This window comes from Dasypus novemcinctus, chromosome 22 (assembly GCF_030445035.2).
Source record: "Dasypus novemcinctus isolate mDasNov1 chromosome 22, mDasNov1.1.hap2, whole genome shotgun sequence".
Classification (NCBI taxonomy): Eukaryota; Metazoa; Chordata; class Mammalia; order Cingulata; family Dasypodidae; genus Dasypus; species Dasypus novemcinctus.
The window spans coordinates 62,316,465-62,335,169 of NC_080694.1; the positions used below are offsets into that span (position 1 = coordinate 62,316,465).

The window sequence follows — 18,705 nt, forward strand, 5'->3', positions numbered from 1 at the left end:
CGAGCGCGGAGAGGGGGCGGGAGCGAGGGGCGGAGGCCTCAGCGCGGCGCTCTGTCGTAGAGAGCCACCCTCTGTGAAACTTATTCACAGCCCCTCGCAACATGGTGGAATTCACAAATCCGCCCCGCCATTTCCTCGTTCTTCCTCTCTACTCCTTTGTTCTCCGCTTCCCGCCGCTGCTCAGGCGAGTTCAGCAATGCGCAGGCGCAAGGCGCGAATGGCAAGTCTGCCTCCCACCCCGCAACAGCAGCTGCCAATCCCAGGCCGCCACCTCTCCTGACCCGCCACTACCTCCCCCCTAGAGTATATATGCGCAGTCCCCTGATAAAATTTTGCAGCTTGATCCGAATACTGTCTTGCTGGCATTCTTCGCGTCTTCTCTTGTCCCATAACATTCCTCCCGGACAGCTACTCAAGCCCCCGTTAGTGTCCCCGCGGTCCGGACAGCCACGCGCGGGCGAGTGACCGCGCCGGGACAGGAACGCCGCCTCGCCAACAGAGGAGGGCGCTCTCGCCACCTCGGCCGCCGCAAAGGCCACGCTTCAGCGGCGGGAAAGCGGAAAAGGGAGAAATCTAAGCCCTGGTAGCGGCAAGAATCCAACCGGTGGCAGCGGGAAACACATCTCACCGAAATTGTAAGTTTTATTTCTAGTTAAGTTTTATTCCTAGTTAAGTTCATTTCTAGTTATTCTGACATTATGGGGCAAGGATCATCTTCGCATATGTTGTTTATCAGTCAGGTTAAAGAGGCACTCAAGACGCGAGGAATTGAAGTCAAAAAGAAAAGTCTTGTAGAATTTTTTAAGTTTATCATTAAAACCTGTCCTTGGTTCCCTGAAGAAGGGACCATTGATGAAAGATGTTGGAGAAGAGTAGGAGGCTGTCTGAATGATTATTATAGAACTTTTGGCCCTGAGAAAATTCCTGTTACAGCTTTCAATTATTGGCGATTAATTCAGGACATGATCGGGATTACTCCCCAACCCCCCGACATTAAAAATATTATCACGGAAGGAGAAACTGTCCTTAAATTACATTTTCGCCCTGCCTCAGTTTGCAGCGGCTGGGGTGGGGAAAATAAAAAGGAGAATAACCCTCAGCATCCCGACTCACCCGTTAGTCTCATCTCCTTCAAAAATGAGCCGCCAACCCCTACTGCCCCTCCCTCCGGAGAAGCCCGTGACACTGCCCACGATGGCCTCGAGATCCGCCGTGCCCACCCTTCTGGCCTCACGCCGCGTCACATTCCAATCTTCCACCCTCCCCCGTATGATAACCCCGGCTCAGACCCGCCTTTGTTTTATCCAGTGGCTTTCAAACCCCCCCTTGCTGATCCTCTTACCAGTAGCTTTACCCCCGTGGCCGAACTAACTAGTCAAGTTCTAACGCTTACCCAAACCCTTGTGTCCCTCACATTCCCAAAAGAGGAGCCCAGAGGCGCTGCGGTTGCCTTCCTCGATACCCGGAGTCAGACCCGGCGCTCGCCCGCCATATCTGACCACGCCCGCCAACCGTTAAAGTCTCAAGATGGCGACTCAGAACAACCCAGTCCCGGCGCACAAAATGGCCGCCATAACCGCCATCTTGACAACTCTGATAGTGAAAATAATGACTCCAGCTCCGATGAGGAACACGATCAACCCATCAGCAGCGTTTGGCGAGGCCCTCCTCCCTTGGCTGCCGCAGAGTATAAACCCCTCAGTTTAAAATACCTTGAAAAATTAAAAAAGGCCGTGCGCTCCTACGGTGCCACCGCCCCCTTCACGCTCGCCCTCGTAGAAGGTTTAAGTGACCAGGAATTAGTGCCTAACGATTGGTTTCGGTTGGCTAGAGCTGCCCTAACTGGCGGCGACTTCCTGCTATGGAAGTCTGAATACGAAGAAAACAGCAAAAATTTTGCCGCCCGTAACATCCGCAGAGCCGATTCCAAAGACTGGACATTAAAAAGGTTTCTAGGGCAGAAGCCATACCAAACCAGTCAAGCACAGGCCCAATTTAGCTCTGGACTCCTCTCTCAGGTGCAAATGGCGGCGCTTAAAGCCTGGAATAAACTCCCCCAAAAAGATGCCCCCACCTCTTTACTCGCTAGGCTGCTGCAAGGTGCCGAGGAGCCATTTTCTGACTTCCTCAGTCGGCTGCAAACCACCGCCGAGCACCTGTTTGGGGCTTCTGAAAGCGGAAGTGATTTCGTTAAACAACTAGCTTTTGAAAATGCCAATGCGGCATGTCAGGCTGCCATTCGCCCCTTCCGCAACACTGATCTTAATAATTATATAAAACTCTGTGCCAGTATCGGCCCTGCCCAAATCCTTGGCTTGGCCATCGGCGCAGCTTTTCAAGATCTAAAAAAGAGTTTAGACAGCCCTCCCGCTTGCTTTAACTGCAAGCAGCCTGGTCACTTCGCTAAACATTGCCCCATAAAGCCCCGCCCGTTAGCCGCTCCCCCTCAGCTCAGCAACCCCCGCGTTAAGCCGCGCCCCTCCTCTGTTTGCCCGCGATGCAAAAAAGGATTCCATTGGGCAGCAGAGTGTCGCTCTCGAACCAACATCTATGGCCAACCCATCAAACCTCGGTGGCAGGGAAAATCCCATCGGGGCCAGCCCCAGGCCCCACCCAGAACAAACCCCGGGGCAATGAGGTTTGTTTAGTCCTTCCCTCCTACAATACCCGCACTCGCAACCGTTCACAATCCTGCCATATCTCCGACTTATGGAGAGCAGCAGCAGGAGCGCAGGGTTGGACCTCTATGCCGCCTCCGAATCAGTATTAACCCCAGAATCCAGTCCCCTCCCCATTCCAACGGGGGCGTATGGACTATTACCCCCAAACACTTTCGGCCTTATTTTGGGGAGAGCCAGCGCCTCCCTAAGAGGGGTTCAAGTCCTCCCAGGCGTGCTAAATAATGATTTTAAAGGCGAAGTAAAAATAATTGCTGCCACCTCACATAATATAATCCCCATCCCTACCGGCACCCGAATAGCGCAGCTTATTATCCTCCCCTTGCATCAAGTTAATTCAAATTTCAAAAGGCTGCAGCGTGCCACTGAGAGCCCTGGTTCCTCTGATGTTTTCTGGGCCCAGGCCATAACCCATAACCGGCGCACTCTAAAATTAAAACTAAATGGTAAACCTTTTGAGGGCATACTGGATACAGGAGCCGATGCCACAGTTATCTCCTCAAACCACTGGCCCAAATCTTGGCCCCTTACTGCCGCTGCCACCCATCTGCAAGGGATAGGTGAAAGCACCAACCCCCTCCAAAGTTCACAAACCCTGAGTTGGGAAGATGACGAGGGAAATAAGGGCACAGTTGTTCCGTATGTTCTTCCCAATCTCCCTGTTAATCTGTGGGGCAGGGGTATCTCCACCCAAATGAAAGTCTTTTATGTGCAGCCCCAGTGACACTATCGCTGCTCAAATGCTTCATATGGATTTCCTCCCTGGCAAGGGCTTAGGCAAAAATAATCAAGGCATTAAACAACCCATCTCAGTAAAACCTAATACAAACAAAACAGGACTTGGGTTCCCACAGGATTTAACATAATGGCCGTTGACATCCCTGTACCCCATGCTGAAAAAGTCTCCTGGAAAAGTACGCAGCCAGTATGGGTTGATCAATGGCCTCTAACCCTAGCAAAAACCCTAGCAGCCATAGAGTTAGTACAGGAACAGCTTGCTGCTGGGCACATCGAGCCTACCCAGTCCCCCTGGAATACCCCCATTTTTGTCATAAAAAAGAAATCGGGCAAATGGAGACTGTTACAAGATTTACGGGCCGTCAGTAAGGTGATGGTTCCCATGGGAGCCTTACAACCCGGTCTCCCCTCGCCAATTGCAATCCCTTCAAATTTTCATAAAATAATTATAGACTTAAGGGATTGCTTTTTCTCCATACCTCTTCACCCTGAGGACAGGCAACATTTCGCCTTCAGTGTTCCTCAAATCAATTTTCAAGGTCCAATGCCCCGATTCCAATGGAAAGTCTTGCCACAAGGCATGGCCAATAGCCCCACCTTGTGTCAGAAATTTGTTGCTACTGCAATTAATCCAATTAGGCAGGCTTGGCCACAAATCTATATCCTTCATTACATGGATGACATCTTGTTAGCAGGACCATGCTCAGCCGAGCTCCATTCCTGCTACCAAAGTCTTCTTGAACACCTAACAGCAAGAGGTCTTCTAATAGCCCCTGATAAAATACAGACCTCCAACCCCTTCTCTTATCTTGGGTTTGAACTTTGGGATCAGCGAGTTCTCACCCCTCGCATTAAGTTACAAACCTCCCATTTGCTAATGTTGCATGATTTCCAAAAACTCTTAGGGGACATCCAGTGGCTTTGCCCCTACCTTAAAATACCCACAGAAGCGCTCCTCCCACTCAACGAAATCTTGAAGGGAGACACTAACCCATCCTCTCACAGGAGTTTAACCATGGAAGCAGTACGAGCGCTCGAAACTGTAAACCAGGCCATTCAAACCCAAACTTGTTATCAAATAGACTACCGCCATCCTTTAACATTCATAGTTCTAGCTACAACCCATACCCCAACGGGTGTTTTCTGGCAATCCTATCACAACCAGCAGGACAGGCGAGGTCATCCATTACTCTGGATTCACCTTTCCGCTACCCCTCCCCGAGTACTCACACCATACATCTCTCTCACGGCTACCCTTATAACCAAAAGCAGACAAACCAGCCGCCAACTCTTTGGTAAAGACCCAGATTCCCTTATCGTCCCATATACGCAAGAGCAAATTAATTGGATTTTCCAAACTGACGATGAGTGGGCTGTCGCATGCTGTTCCTTCTCGGGTGACATTGACAATCATTATCCAGCTAACCCATTAATCCAGTTTGCCAAAATCCACCCGTTCATCTTCCCAAAAGTCACAAAACAAAAACCCATTAACTTAGCTCTTTTAGTCTTCACTGACGGCTCCGCAAATGGAACCGACGCCTATGTCATCTGTTGCTGCTTCCCTCCATCCCTTCCCCCAGCCTTTGTTATCTCCTTCCTCCAGCCGTTGCTGTCCTTCCCGCCAGTCCCGCCCACGTTGCCAACATATAATCTGCCTTCCTCCCTAGCTACTGCCTACCTCATAGCCGCCTGCACAACTCCGCCTATCCACTACCGCCCCGTAGTTAATCCGCCCCAGCTCCTGCCCCTCCCTCTACCCAACCCTATATAACCAAGTGTATTTCCGCAATAAAGCAGACTTGTTCCTGCGCTCAGGCTGTCTCCGTGGTTTCTACCGCGCGTCCCCCACACCTGGAGAACCTAGGCTAAAACCTTAGCCTAGGGGCTCCCCGCCAAGCCGTGGAAGGCCACCCGGACTCCGTGGGCCGCTGACCCTCAGCAGCGCGCCCACAGTCATCCAAGATCAAGTCTTCTCCGTACTTTCCCCTTATGCTTCAGCTCAACTTGTTGAGCTTTATGCAGTCTTGCAAGTTTTTTCCCGCCTCCAAGATCAACCCTTTAACTTGTACACTGATAGCGCATATATAGCTCATTCAGTTCCCCTATTAGAAACAACCCCCTTCATTAAACCATCCACTAATGCAGTTCCCCTATTTTCAAAACTTCAAAGGGCAATCCTCGAACGGCAGCACCCTTTCTTTATAGGACATCTCCGCGCCCACCAAGATCTGCCCGGCCCCCTGGTTAAAGGCAATGCGTTAGCGGATGCTGCCACCCAGTTGGCACGCCTTACCCTCTCCACCCCTCTAACCTCAGCCACGCAAGCCCACGTGCAGCATCACTTAAATGCAAACACTCTCCGCCAAAAATTTGGCATTACCAGGGAGCAAGCAAGAGAAATTGTCAAAACTTGTAAAAATTGTGTAACTCAACTACCAGTTCCCCATGTAGGGGTTAATCCGAGAGGCATCATTCCAAATGAAATCTGACAAATGGGCGTTACCCACATCACTAGCTTTGGACAACTTAAGTACGTCCATGTCTGCATTGACACCTATAGTGGCTTTATCCTAGCTAGCTTACAATCGGGAGAAGCCTCAAAACATGTTATATCTCACTTATTGCTATGCTTCGCCATTCTAGGCCAGCCTAAAACCATTAAAACAGATAATGGACCTGGGTATTCTGGAAAAAAACTTTCGAACGTTTTGTCAACAATTACAAATTAAACACATCACAGGGATACCTTATAACCCCCAGGGCCAGGGAATAATAGAGCGAGCGCATCGCACGTTAAAAAACACCCTAAGCTGTTTAACTGAAAGCACTCTCGGTCTCTTGAAACTACGACTGTGAGACCTTCTACATCATGCCCTTTTCGTTCTTAACTTTCTAACCCTAGACATTAATGGGCAATCTGCACCCAATAGGCATTGGCATCCTACCACACAACTGCAGCAAGCCACCGTTATGTGGCGCAACCCTCTAACATCACAATGGCATGGGCCCGACCCCGTAATCATTTGGGGACGAGGTTCTGCCTGCATATGTGATCAAAAGGAGGATGGCCCTCGTTGGTTCCCCGAACAAGTAATAAGACATGTTAATCCTCCCCCTCGAAATCAAAATCACACCAACCCTTCCAGGGAGGAAGTTTCCCCCTGAGAAAAATATTCTCTCCTTTTCCTTCCCAGCCTTCTCAGCAACCCAAGGAAAACGCCTGGTCCCGCCATGCCTCCGAAGAGACTGGAGACAAGAAACTGGCAACAAGAAACCCGGAACCTCACACCGGCGCCAACAACCATAGCGCCTCAGCTTTGAGTATACATTTTCCAGCCCCACCTCCTGAATGCTCCTGTATTTTCTCATTATATTTTTTGCCCTATTGGCAATATTCTCTGCTATCTGTCTAGCCACTGTCGCCCCTGAAGATTGGAACCTTGGCCAGCGACTTTTATGCATTGCTTTCCTATCTGTCATTTCCATATATACCTCATTCATTGTTTTTCTCTCGCAATGATCCCGCCAAGCCTCTCCCTGTTCAGAGTCATCGCCCTCGTTCTCCTTTTCTTCCCCATTACTTTCACCAATCCAGGGCATCAGCCCTTTAATTGGACATTAAGCCTCTGGCAAGAGGAGAAATTACTTCAATTCAATGTCACCTCAGGCCCCCCTACCTTCTCTATACACGTGTGCAACCTTACTAACCAGCCGTACACACCGGCACATGGTTGCTACTTAAACTGCTACCACAATGGAGCACAATGCAACGGCCCCCTCGGCCACCTAGTTTCAGGCTATTACATTTGCCCCTCCTCGTCACGTTCCTCCTCCCGCTCTTGCCATGATCCCACACACTATTACTGTCCCTATTGGGGATGCGAATCTATGGCAACTGGGTGGACCGGGGCCCCTAACAACGACCCTAACCTTCTCTTACTCAGCCAACAATTTGATAAAAATAACCGTTGGGTCACCCTACTAGTAAGAGATCCCGATAACACCCAATGGCTCAGCGGCCACACATGGGGGATACGGCTCTACATGTCCAGTTATGACTATGGTTCCTTTTTCATTATAAAGAAAAACCAAGCCTCCTCCTCAACAATCCCAAATGGGGTCGGCCCCAACCGGGTTCTCAATCCCCTCCCAATCACCCTCACGTCCCCGTCACCAGATGGCTCTCATTCCAATGTTTCTCATTCTAACGTTTCCCCCAACGTTTCCTCCAAGGCCTCCTCCTCCAACACACCCTCACTGCAACTGCGCCACCCACTCTCAGCCCTCCTTAACGCCACATTTCTTTCTTTAAACTCTTCCAATCCTAACCTTACCCAAAATTGTTGGTTGTGTTTCTCTTCCGCATCACCCTACTACGAGGCTATAGCCACCAATGCCTCTTACAATACCTCTACAAACCACAATCCCCCCTCCTGTAATTGGAACCAAACGAAAATTGAACTCACAGTCCAGCTCGTCTCCCAGAGCGGGCTTTGTGTCACTAAGATCGGAGGCTCTATTGCCCCATACATGCACACCCTTTGCAATATTACTACCAATCCTCAGCCATGGGAAAAGTTCCTAATACCCCCTAATAATACAAAATGGCTGTGTTCCTCCACCGGACTCACCCCTTGTATTAGCGTCCAAACCCTTAACGCCACCGGCGAAACCTGCGTACTTGCCATTATACTCCCCCGCATTTATTTTCATAATGATAACCAATTCTTTGACTCCTGGCAGCGCCACCTTCTACCAGCTTATATACAAAAACGAGAAGTCATCACCACCATCACAATCGCTTCACTTCTAGGTCTCTCTAGAGCCGGCACCAGGATTGCAGCCCTCACCACCCAACAAACATCTTTCTCCTCTATTAGGCAAGCCGTAGATGAAGATATAGCCCGCATTGAAACCTCCATCTCCCATTTAGAAAAATCCCTAAACTCATTGTCCGAAGTCATTCTCCAAAACCGCAGAGACCTAGACCTCCTCTTCCTTAAAGAGGGGGGAATTTGTGCTGCATTAGGGGAGGAATGTTGCTTTTATGCCAATCATTCCGGCCTTATTAGAGACAACATGGCCCAGCTCCGAGAAGGACTAGCAAAGCGTAAAAGAGAAAGGGAGGCCCAAGGAAACCACTCCTGGGGATTTAATGGAATCCTTCCTTACATCCTCCCCATACTGGGCCCATTGATAACGGTACTCCTCATACTATCCTTCGGACCCTGGGCCATAAAAAGAATTATCCAGCTAGTCAAGGACCAAATTGACTCCGTTCTTGGCAAGCCTATCCAGGTGCACTATCACCGACTTCACCTTGCTGATCAAGGTATATCTTTAGACTAACTAAACTGCTGCCCACCCTCACAGGTGAAAGGCCCCCTTCTACGAGGACAACACACTACCTGAAAAACGATGCCTTAAGCAACTTTTAACCTTAAAAAATGTAAATTTCTTATGTTGAAACTATGCCTTAAACAAACTTGTAACTTTTGAAAATGCAAATTCTTATGTTGTTTTATTTGCTATCTTGTATCCTAATAATAATTCTTTGCCTGTTCCTCCCCTTAGTCACCACCTCCCTTATCACAGCTTAACCTTCTCTGTTCAAATCTATATCACTGAACAGTTCCGGCAAAAATCCAGCAGCTCGAACGAGCAACGGGCACTCATCACGCTTGTCATACGCAGTCTATATAAGGGCTCCCCGTTACCGCTTGCCATATTTGCAAGCCATCTGTTGCTGAGGTGCTGGACTGGTTAGCCAATGACGGGCAACTGGGCTGACCCATCAGTCAACCTAAGACAGGGACATGGCCTTTTGCTGCCATGATTCCCAATGACGGGTAAGACTGATCACATATCGGGTAAGACAAATTGCTTACCGGGTGCAGTCCCGACCTAAAACAGGCACAGCCCCCCTTTCAGCACGGGAGCACCTTTCAGCCGCATGCCATTACTAGAGTAAGCCCTGTGCTATCACGAGCCATTGCCAACTGTTCCTTCAATTCATTATAAACAGAGAAGGGGGAATTATGTAGAGAGCCACCCGCTGTGAAACTTATTCACAGCCCCTCACAACATGGTGGAATTCACAAATCCGCCCTGTCATTTCCTTGTTGTTCTTCCTCCCTACTCCTTTGTTCTCCGCTTCCCGCCACTGCCCAGGCGAATACAGCAATGCGCAGGCACAAGGCGCGAAACTCAAGTCTGCCTCCCACCCCGGCAACAGCAACTGCCAATCCCAGACCGCCACCTATCCTGACCCGTCACTACCCTCCTCCCTAGAGTACATATGCTCAGTCCCCTCAATAAAATTTTGCAGCTTGATCAGAATACTGTCTTGCTGTCGTTCTTCGTGTCTCTTGTCCCATAACATTCCTCCCTGACAGGTACTCAAGCCCCCATTAGTGTCCCGCGGGTTGGGACATCCACACTCTGTGGTTGTCGCTCAAACTCCCAGAGAAAGAGGCGCCTTTGGGAAGATGGGAAAAGTGTTTTCCTTTAACTTTAACGCAAGAATATCCACTTGTCTGAACTCAATGACCTCCATAAAAGAGCTAGTTCCTAAGGGGCTGGTTGGTTCACTTGGTTAGAGGCAGGTGTTAATAACGCAAAGCTCACAGGTTCAATGCCCGCAGGGCCAAGGCAAAGTTTTAGTTTGTTTTTGTTGTTTTTTTTTTTGTTTGTTTGCTCTTAACATAATTTGGCTGTCACCTCTCATCCAGTTTCACGTTCACAACCTCTCCATAAAATCTGGATCAAACGTTCATTTTATTTCTCTAATCCTCCACATTGACTCCTACCATCTTTACTGCCCAAGCCCCACTTCGAAGGGGAGTTTTTAAAAAGGAATCAGCTCTTGGAAGGAGTGGCATAATGCCTTGGGATAGGAAATTTTAGTAAGGAAATGAGAGTGCTGGGACAGGTGCCAGGGGAGTGGGGCGTGGGTCTGGCCCTGTCACTCCCAGTACTTCCTTCTCTCTGTCATTGTTTTTAGGGTCCAGCCCAGGAGCCTCCTGCGGTGTCACGAGCTTCCTCCTCCTTCCTCCTTACTGTTTATCTTCTCGTCTTTCGCACTGCTCTTTCTAGACTGTTGTCACTGGTAGTTCTTATCGTTAAAATCATCGCGATCGGACACAGTCTCCCTTTTTGAAACTGTCAATTAACTTCCCCTAGATTTGCGTACATGACCACAGAATTCTTCATTTTTCCTGATGAATGCCCAAGACCCAAGAACTGCTGAAAATAGAGTACTGTACGAGCCATATAATTGTGTTTCTACATACTAATCGTATATTTAAAAATAAGAAACGGAAGCGGATGTGGCTCAAGTAACATCCCGTGGACTGGGCTCCCGCCTACTACTATATGAGGTCCAGGCTTTGATTCCCAGGGCTTCCTGGCAAAGGCAAGCTGGCCCATGCAGCAAGCTGGCAGGAGCAGAGAGCTGGCCCACACAGAATGCTGGCCTGTGTGGAGAGCTGGTGCACAAGATGATGCAACACAAAGAGACATAGAGGAGAGACAATAAGAGACGCAACCAACCAAGAGATTGAGCACCTCTCTCCCACTTTAGAAGGTCCCAGGATCAGTTGCTGGCGCCGCCTAAAGAGAAGACAAGCAGACACAGAACACACAGCGAATGGACACAGAGAGCATATAGTGAGTGTAAAATAACAAGGTGGTGGAGGGGGGATAAATAAATAAAAATAAATCTTTTAAAAAATAAGAGACAATTCCATTCACAATAAAATAAAAGAATTAAGTACTCAGGAATAAGTTTAACAAAAGATCTATAAAATGTATACACTAAAATCTTGAACACTTTGCTGGTAGATAGTGAAGAAAATCTTGTATGTAGGAAATTCTGAGGAATCCACAAAAAATAAACCACTTGAATAAAGTAACTAGTTCAGCAAGGTTCTGGGTCCACAGTACCATGTCTATTGGGAAGGTTTGCTTAAGGAAAAAAAATAAGGGAAAGTAGTTGTCTTGAGATGGAGGAAAGTGAGTAAAGGTTTAAGGAAAGATCTCTGATAGCATGCATCTTTGGCCACCAAAGATAACATTCTTGGTTATTATCTTTGAGGCGTGTGAAATGCATACTTCATTTTAAAAGATATTTGAATCCTTTTGGGGGGAGAACAGCAATTTAAAAAATGATATTCGTGCTTTCAGAGGAAAACAAACAGCTCGAATGGGAGCTACATAACTTGAATACCTCTGAAACAGTCTGTTTTGAAAATAAAACTATCTACCTGATTAATATGTTTCTTTTTCCCACCTCTGTCAATAAACACATGCTATGGCATTGTTTGTAGAGTAGAAAATGTTCTAGGCTTGACCTCAGTTTTATTAAGATTTCTCAATATACAGATTTGTAGATTTAGGACCTTTGAAAATCAATTCTTCTCTAAATCTCAATAAAGCAATATTTTAAAATGGGATTTTAGAGGCTTTCAATTTAATCCTTTTTCCATTTCTCTTCCTACAACATATGACATTAATTATATACTGAATGCTTAGTTTCACCCACTTTACCCCACTCTCTCTTTCCCAACCTTTCTTTCCTCCAAAGTAATGCCGTGGTTACTGCTATTGGCTTTGGCCTCAACACGCCTGGGTGTAAATATTGACTCCATTTCTTACTACTTACATGACTTTGGAACTGTTACTTACCAGTTCATGCCTCAATTTCTGCATCTGTAAACTGGGAGAGTTGTTCTTTGCCCTTTTGTCTGTCTGTGGTAAAACTGACATGACTCTTTCATATTGTGGTTCTTTCCAGCATAACCAAATAACAGCCAGCCATTTATTTTTGGGTGGCTCTTAGGACATGTTTTATGATGTTTATAAATGAGGTTTATTCCAAACTACTTCAGGACTGAATTCCATCATAGACTTTCAATGGTTCCAGCAACCATCATAGACTTTCAGTGTAACTCCCTAAATACCCATCTGGGGTCTGATGTAATGATTTCTTAGACAACCCCCCACCCCTACTTCCCACACCACCCCCCATTCCTGTCCCATCCCTGAGGAGTCTGGCTGCTGCCTTGGTAGCTTATATGCACCTGGCTCAGCGTCCAGTATATTGCAGGCAACTTAGGAAATATGTGTTTCATTGTGGGCAGTTAGAACTCTTTCATAAATGCTTTCTTATTAAAAACAGTGTCACTATTCAAACTCAATATGTGAGCGTTAGAGATTTCCACATTTACTCCAGGAGGAGCTCGTCTCAATATAACCACCATCTAGCCCAAAATCCGTAGCCCTCACCTCAGGAATCAGATTCAGCCTGTTTGGAGTGGGGGCTTGTACTCATCAGACAAAACAGCCCTCTCTTATGAGGAATAAAGAGTGGAAACCGCCTTTGGTGGACTGGAGTTATGCAACAGAGTGGCCGTGACTCCATTTTCCCCTCCCCATTCCTCTACTTCCTTCCCCCACTGCTTTTTCTTCCTCGATCTACTGTCTTCTTTTGAGCATAAGTGGTGACAAAGCGAGGGGGCCTCGGTAAAAGCGAAGATATCTGGGCTTTGTTGCTGTTGTTATAATCTTCCTAATTTCCGCAAGATTCAGGGATGGTTCACTCTTTCTCTAACACCCATCATAATAGGTGGCACAAATTAACGATCAGATTATCTTTGTTGCAAATGAACTTTTTCTATAGTTTCTTTCCAAACAGTATTATAAAGGCTTGTTTCCCTCAACTGTTTTAAGTCCAGATCCCAGGTTTTGCAGGTATATAATTAATCACAATTTCCCATGGGTTATCAATAAGCCCTTTACCTTTAATAGGAAACTATTAACGGGCTCCCCTTCATCTGTTACCGGGATGGCCGAGTGGTTAAGGCGTTGGACTTAAGATCCAATGGATATATATCCGCGTGGGTTCGAACCCCACTCCCGGTAGGGTGGTCTTTATGGGGCTTTTGCCTAAATATAATTAGGTCTTTTTTTTTTTTTTTTTTTTTTTTTTTTTTTTGCGGGGGTGGAATCTTCGCATGGAAAAAACTTTAAGAATTCCCATACTCTATTCTAAACATTTGAAAACATAGTAAGGGTACCTTTCATCCTCTGATCTCCATAATCACCACTGTGCCAGTTTGCCCTCAAATGTGAAAGCAGTGTTTGGGTGGCCAGTATTAAGCCGGCATGTGGGGGAAAAACCTATCACGTTGCATTTAGCCTATAGCAACCAGAGGAGGAAAAATGCTTAAGTAGCTTTTCTATTTAAAGAGACTTCAATTATCAAGGCAGTTTAGCTCCAAGAGATAGGAAAACATAATCAGCAAAGAGATTTTTCGGAAATTATCAATAAGTGAATAATACACTTTTCAACTTTCCATGGTGAGCAGCAGGCAGTTGGCTAATCCTGACCAATCCTGAAAATCTGACCAATCCCTAGAAAGGGAGGTGAAAGGATATGCTTCTTCTTGGAGAAGAACGCACATATGTATTGAAGTAAAAAACAATTCTATGGAATACTACACGGCATGGAGTATTCAGAATAGAACCGGGTCATTGAAAGCTTGAGTCTACTTTAATGATGGCCCCCAACACTTACTGCGAAAAGATATATAGTAAATTTAATGCTTTAATAAGAAAGTAAGTAAAACAGGTGAATTTATTTTAGTGTTTTAACCTCAAATATTCCCTTTCAACTTCCAGTCACCATAAAAATATTAAGATATTGCACATACTTTTATTTTTTGTAATGCCTCTTTGAAACATGTACTAGTGGCTACTGTAATGGACGGCAAAGCTCTAGAACATTCTGAAGTAGAGAAAAATAGTCTCTCTTCACTGTATAATAGCTGTAGTTTAAAAAATCTCTCTCTCTCTCTCTCTCTCTCTCTCTCTCTCTCTCTCTCTCTCTCTCTCTCTCTCTCTCTCTCTCTCTCTCTCTCTCTCTCTCTCTCTCTCTAGTATTCAATGAAATTTACACTTTTGTAAAAGAAAAATATCCCTTGAGGGTGGAAAGTCGGTTTCGTCGTTGGGTTAAATTGTGACGGTAAAGCTGGGCCGCGGGTCTGGCCCCTGTGGCCTCCTTCCTCTCCTTCCCTCGTGCACGTTCCCAGCTGGAGTCAGGAGTGAAAAGCGGGTCGTAAACCGCGAGGCCCTCGCTCAGCGCGGCGTGAAGCCTGGGGCGGCGCAGCGGCGGCAGCATCGCCTTGCTGCAACTCCGCGGGTGCAGCCTGGAACCAAAATGGGAGGCTCGCGGGGGTGCGGCCCGGGAGGCCCGGCTCAGCAGCCCTCGCAGGGACCCCTGCACGCTAAAATGCACAAGCATTTACTGAGGAACCCACTAGGGCCGTGTTTCCCCCCTTTTACCCTGTTCACGGCAAAGATCCTGGAGCAGACGCGCTCCGGCCGCGGGGTGGCTCGTCCTTGGAGCTCCCAGCCCCTTGCAGCGCCCACTGGCCCACGTCACCAAACCTTTGCAAGAGGAAGAGCCTTCGTGCCCACGAATTAAGACTCCCCCCAGCTGGTTTAGGTCCTTCTCCGCGGCGTCGCCTCGATTTGCTTCCCAAGCGCCTCCCTCTGCGCCGGGCGCCCCGAGTCTGTCCAGGGGCGTAAGAGGAGGCGTAGGAGCCCGCCAAGGCTGCGCGCGTCGTCTTCCCGACACCCCCGCCCTCCTCTTGGGCGCACAAGTTTTTTGGGGCTCCCCTAAATGGAATCGAAGTCTCTGGCTTTCTCTGTGAAGCTGCCGCCCTTCTCGGTGAGGTCGCAGGGCTGAGCGGGGAAATCGAGGCTGGATCGCGTTCGCTGGCTTCTGTCTAGACCACCCAGCTGAGGGGGAAGGGAGACCCCCGATGCCGTTTGTCCACAGTCGGCTTTTCTAGATCCAATTCTTCTCGGGTTGATGTCCCTTCTCTTTGCTCCAGGAGCGACGCTCGGGCACGGAAGGAGAGAGCCCTAAGTGAGAGCCCTGTCCAGTGGGGAAATCAGTGGAGAAAACACTGGTTACTGGCTGATTTTCATTGCCTTTTATTTCTTTGATGCTCTTTGATTTTTAAAATTGTTCCTCAATTTTCTTTCTCAATATCAGTCAAAGAAACGAAGAAAAAGCCAGATTTATTTTCAAGAGGGCGATATTTCAATTATCCCATCAGACTCACGGGTAGCCAAGGAGCCAGGTCAGGGGAATTCGCTCCCAAAGGACTTTAACAGTGTTTCCCCTATTAGCTTGGAGCAAGGTACACAGACACATAACTAAAAGAAGTTGAGGACGAGCCAGCCAGGAGTCGAACCTAGAATCTTCTGATCCGTAGTCAGACGCGTTATCCATTGCGCCACTGGCCCTCCCTTGCTACAAAGCTTTTGCGTAGCCACTATCCTTTGTGAACCTGCAAGGACCGTCGAGGAAACTGCTGCTTGGTGATTCTGACAGGAACGTGCAGGACATCGGGTGGACTCTGGTTAGGCAGACCCACATACTTTGCGGTCCATGTGCTTCGGGTCACTGTGCATTCCCTTTTAACGTTTATATATATAAAGACATTTTCTCCCATGGAACATTACGTATGTGATAGAGTGGAGTAGATGGGTGCTTGTTGCTTGGGCAATGCAGAGGTTGTCACGTTTGCCTAACATGACAAATAGCCAAGGTTACAAGGATATTTCTTCAGCTGACTTCCCTCGGTATTTTTAATTTCCTGGTTTATAATTGCACTATCGCGGGATCTCTTCCGCTGCCTTTACCTTCCAGGGTTGGAGAAGGGAAGCCCGGGCTCTCAGGTGGCCGCCGGCGGCTCGTCCCAGCTCGGCGTGCAGTGGGAGGAGGCGCCGCCTGTGCGCACCCGCCCGGGTCTCCTCGCCCAGCCTCCGTGCGCCCGCGGCCTTTCCTCGGCGTGCGTCCCACGGGACTTCCGCCACAAAAGCTGTCTGCTTCGTAGCCTAGCGTGGAAGCCCCTCGGCGGGACATCCCGGTCTCCAGCAATTTATTTATTGCCAGACAAGTATTTTCAGAATCCACCTGGCTTCGGGGAGCGCGAGCGCGGCGAGCTATGGGGTCCGATGAGAAGGGGAGCGGGGAGCGCCACCGGCCCAACGTCCTCTCTTCATGCACGTGTCCCCAATTCTCCCATGCCCCGGTCCCCACAAAGACCGCAGAGACTCCGCTCCGCGCAGGCCTGAGGGCTGGACTTTCCTCTCCGGGGCTTTTCCACGGCGGGGTGAAGGCGCGGCCGCACCTTGGCGGGAATCCGGAGAGCGCGGGGCGCTGGGCGGGACCCCCACTCCCGCCGAGGCTCTGCTGGGCGCTCCCTCGCCGTCCTGCGCCTCCGCCTCCTTAAACGTGGATGCAAACCGCTCCGGGTGGCTTGGGTGGGCAGGGCTTGCGCGAGCTGGGGTGCTGGGTGGGAACCCGGACGCGCAGCCCGCGTCGAGCGCAGGGCCCTGCCGGCTCCGGGCAGCACCAGTCCCGCCTGCCCTCGGGCTGTGAGGCCATTCGCAGGACGTTTTGGAGGTGAGGGAGGAGCGAGAGGGCGGGTTTACGGGTCAGTGACTCGGCTGCGTTTGTGTTGTCGGGTTCCCGTTTTACTCACCGACTCGGACCTGAGGGTCAGAGTCTCCTTCGGAAGGCTGAGCAGTCTAGGTGCATCTTAGCTGGGGATAAAGCTCACACCACTAACTCGGATTTTAGCTGCGACACACTTTTAAGAATGCAAAGCTGTTGTTTTGAAAATGCAGGTCTGTTCATTTGGTCTCTCTGACCAATAGCCTTCCTGGGATTCCCATTATTGTTAAGACAAATTAAAAATTTCTTAGCTTGGCAGGTAAATAGAGTGACTTTACTTCTTAGTTTACAACTGTTGTAGATCAACCAACAACTGCTAACTATTTTAGACCCCCCGCCCCCGCCCCCGCCCCCGCCCGTGACTTACAACCAAATATATCCTGGTGAAGCTATGAAACTGTACTGGAGGGTATTTCATCATCTACATCATCTCTGTGTATTCCATTTAATCAATGGTATATTCTACACGATTGAATACTCTTGCATATTTAAAACAAAAAAAGCATCTCCTCTCAGCACTAATATGAAGAGATGGCAAATATATATTTTAAGTTTTTATTAAAAACGGGCAAGAAGATGTAGATATGATGTTCCTATCTGTGACGAGAAAAATATATAATTGTGTAATTACTATATGTATTTAACAACTCTGGAAGGACAGACAAGATACCAAACAATGGTTCCTTTTGGAGAGGGCAAGGATTGGGTAGAAGGATTGGGAGTCCAGAGAAATGGTCTTTTGCGGCCCCTGGAATGGTGTCCCTAGAGTCACGTTCTAGTTGGACCTCGGCATTACCGAGGGTCCCAGGGAGGCTCCTTCTGGTTCCCGAGATTCGAGGGCCCCCGAAACCAAAGGCAGCAGCTGTGTACCTAGAAAGCTCCCAGAATGCGACCAAGCCGGGCCTGGAAGGCGCCAGGCAATTGAGAGCTGGGAGAACCTGGCTCAGTCAATCATCGAGACCCTCCGGAATATCCCGCAGGCAGGAATTTGTATCCTCTGTCCAGGATGGTTCTTCTGCCTCCAGGTCTAGCTGGTAGTTCCTGGGTTAGCTCCCTCGTCCGTCTGAGCTGATCCCCAGGCATTTGGAGAGGAGGTATTTCCATGGATTCCCCAGCCAATAGCCTCAGCTTGAGAAAATGGAAGTGCTCTCCTTCAAGTCTGTGGACACCGTTTAAAACCAACGTTGTTTCAATCTTTTCTTTTTGTTTTGGGAGAAAGTTTCTCGTTCTTAAATTTTAAATGCCTGTTGATTAATTTACACCTTTGAGAATATTTGAAAAGAAAAAGTCTCAAGTGGCCGGTTAGCTCAGCTGGTTAGAGCGTGGTGCTAATAACGCCAAGGTCGCGGGTTCGATCCCCGTACGGGCCAGTTTTTGATATACAGACCTTAGTCCCTTAACTCCTAAAAACGATCTGAATTCACCTGTCTCATTTTCCATTGACGGCTCTGAACACACACCCCAAGCAGTGTCTCAATTCTTTCTTCCAGGAGCAAATATTGATGCAGAGCTGTGCAAGGCAGAGCTGCCAAGAGTGGGAACCCTGCTGAATGGGCACATAAATCAAATAGCGAAGATCACTGTAATGCTTTGTAAAACCTATTGTAAAACCCGTTTCCAAAGTAGTCCCTCAAATAAGCTCCTTTCTCAAAGTCAACTAGAGATAAAGAGAAGAAAAGGAGGTGAAAAACCATTTCAGGATATTTCCACGCTCTGTCGGGGTCACTTTGAACAAAGAACACAGGAACATAAACA

The 18,705-nt window shown here is 48.3% G+C and overlaps 1 long non-coding RNA gene and 3 other non-coding genes across 4 annotated transcripts; 3 read left to right on the top strand and 1 right to left on the bottom strand.

Moving 5' to 3' along the window:
• Window positions 1-315: 315 nt before the first annotated feature.
• LOC139437316 (uncharacterized) lies at window positions 316-9,758 on the top strand. The gene is made up of 2 exons (XR_011647072.1): window positions 316-635; window positions 6,614-9,758. It is a non-coding gene; the product is annotated as an uncharacterized lncRNA (long non-coding RNA).
• A 3,499-nt stretch (window positions 9,759-13,257) lies between these two features.
• On the top strand, window positions 13,258-13,340 carry TRNAL-UAA (transfer RNA leucine (anticodon UAA)). The gene has a single exon. It is a non-coding gene; the product is annotated as a tRNA-Leu (tRNA).
• Window positions 13,341-15,661: 2,321 nt separating this feature from the next.
• On the bottom strand, window positions 15,662-15,734 carry TRNAR-ACG (transfer RNA arginine (anticodon ACG)). Its single transcript has one exon. It is a non-coding gene; the product is annotated as a tRNA-Arg (tRNA).
• A 2,512-nt stretch (window positions 15,735-18,246) lies between these two features.
• Window positions 18,247-18,320, top strand: TRNAI-AAU (transfer RNA isoleucine (anticodon AAU)). The gene has a single exon. It is a non-coding gene; the product is annotated as a tRNA-Ile (tRNA).
• The last annotated feature ends 385 nt before the right edge of the window (window positions 18,321-18,705 follow it).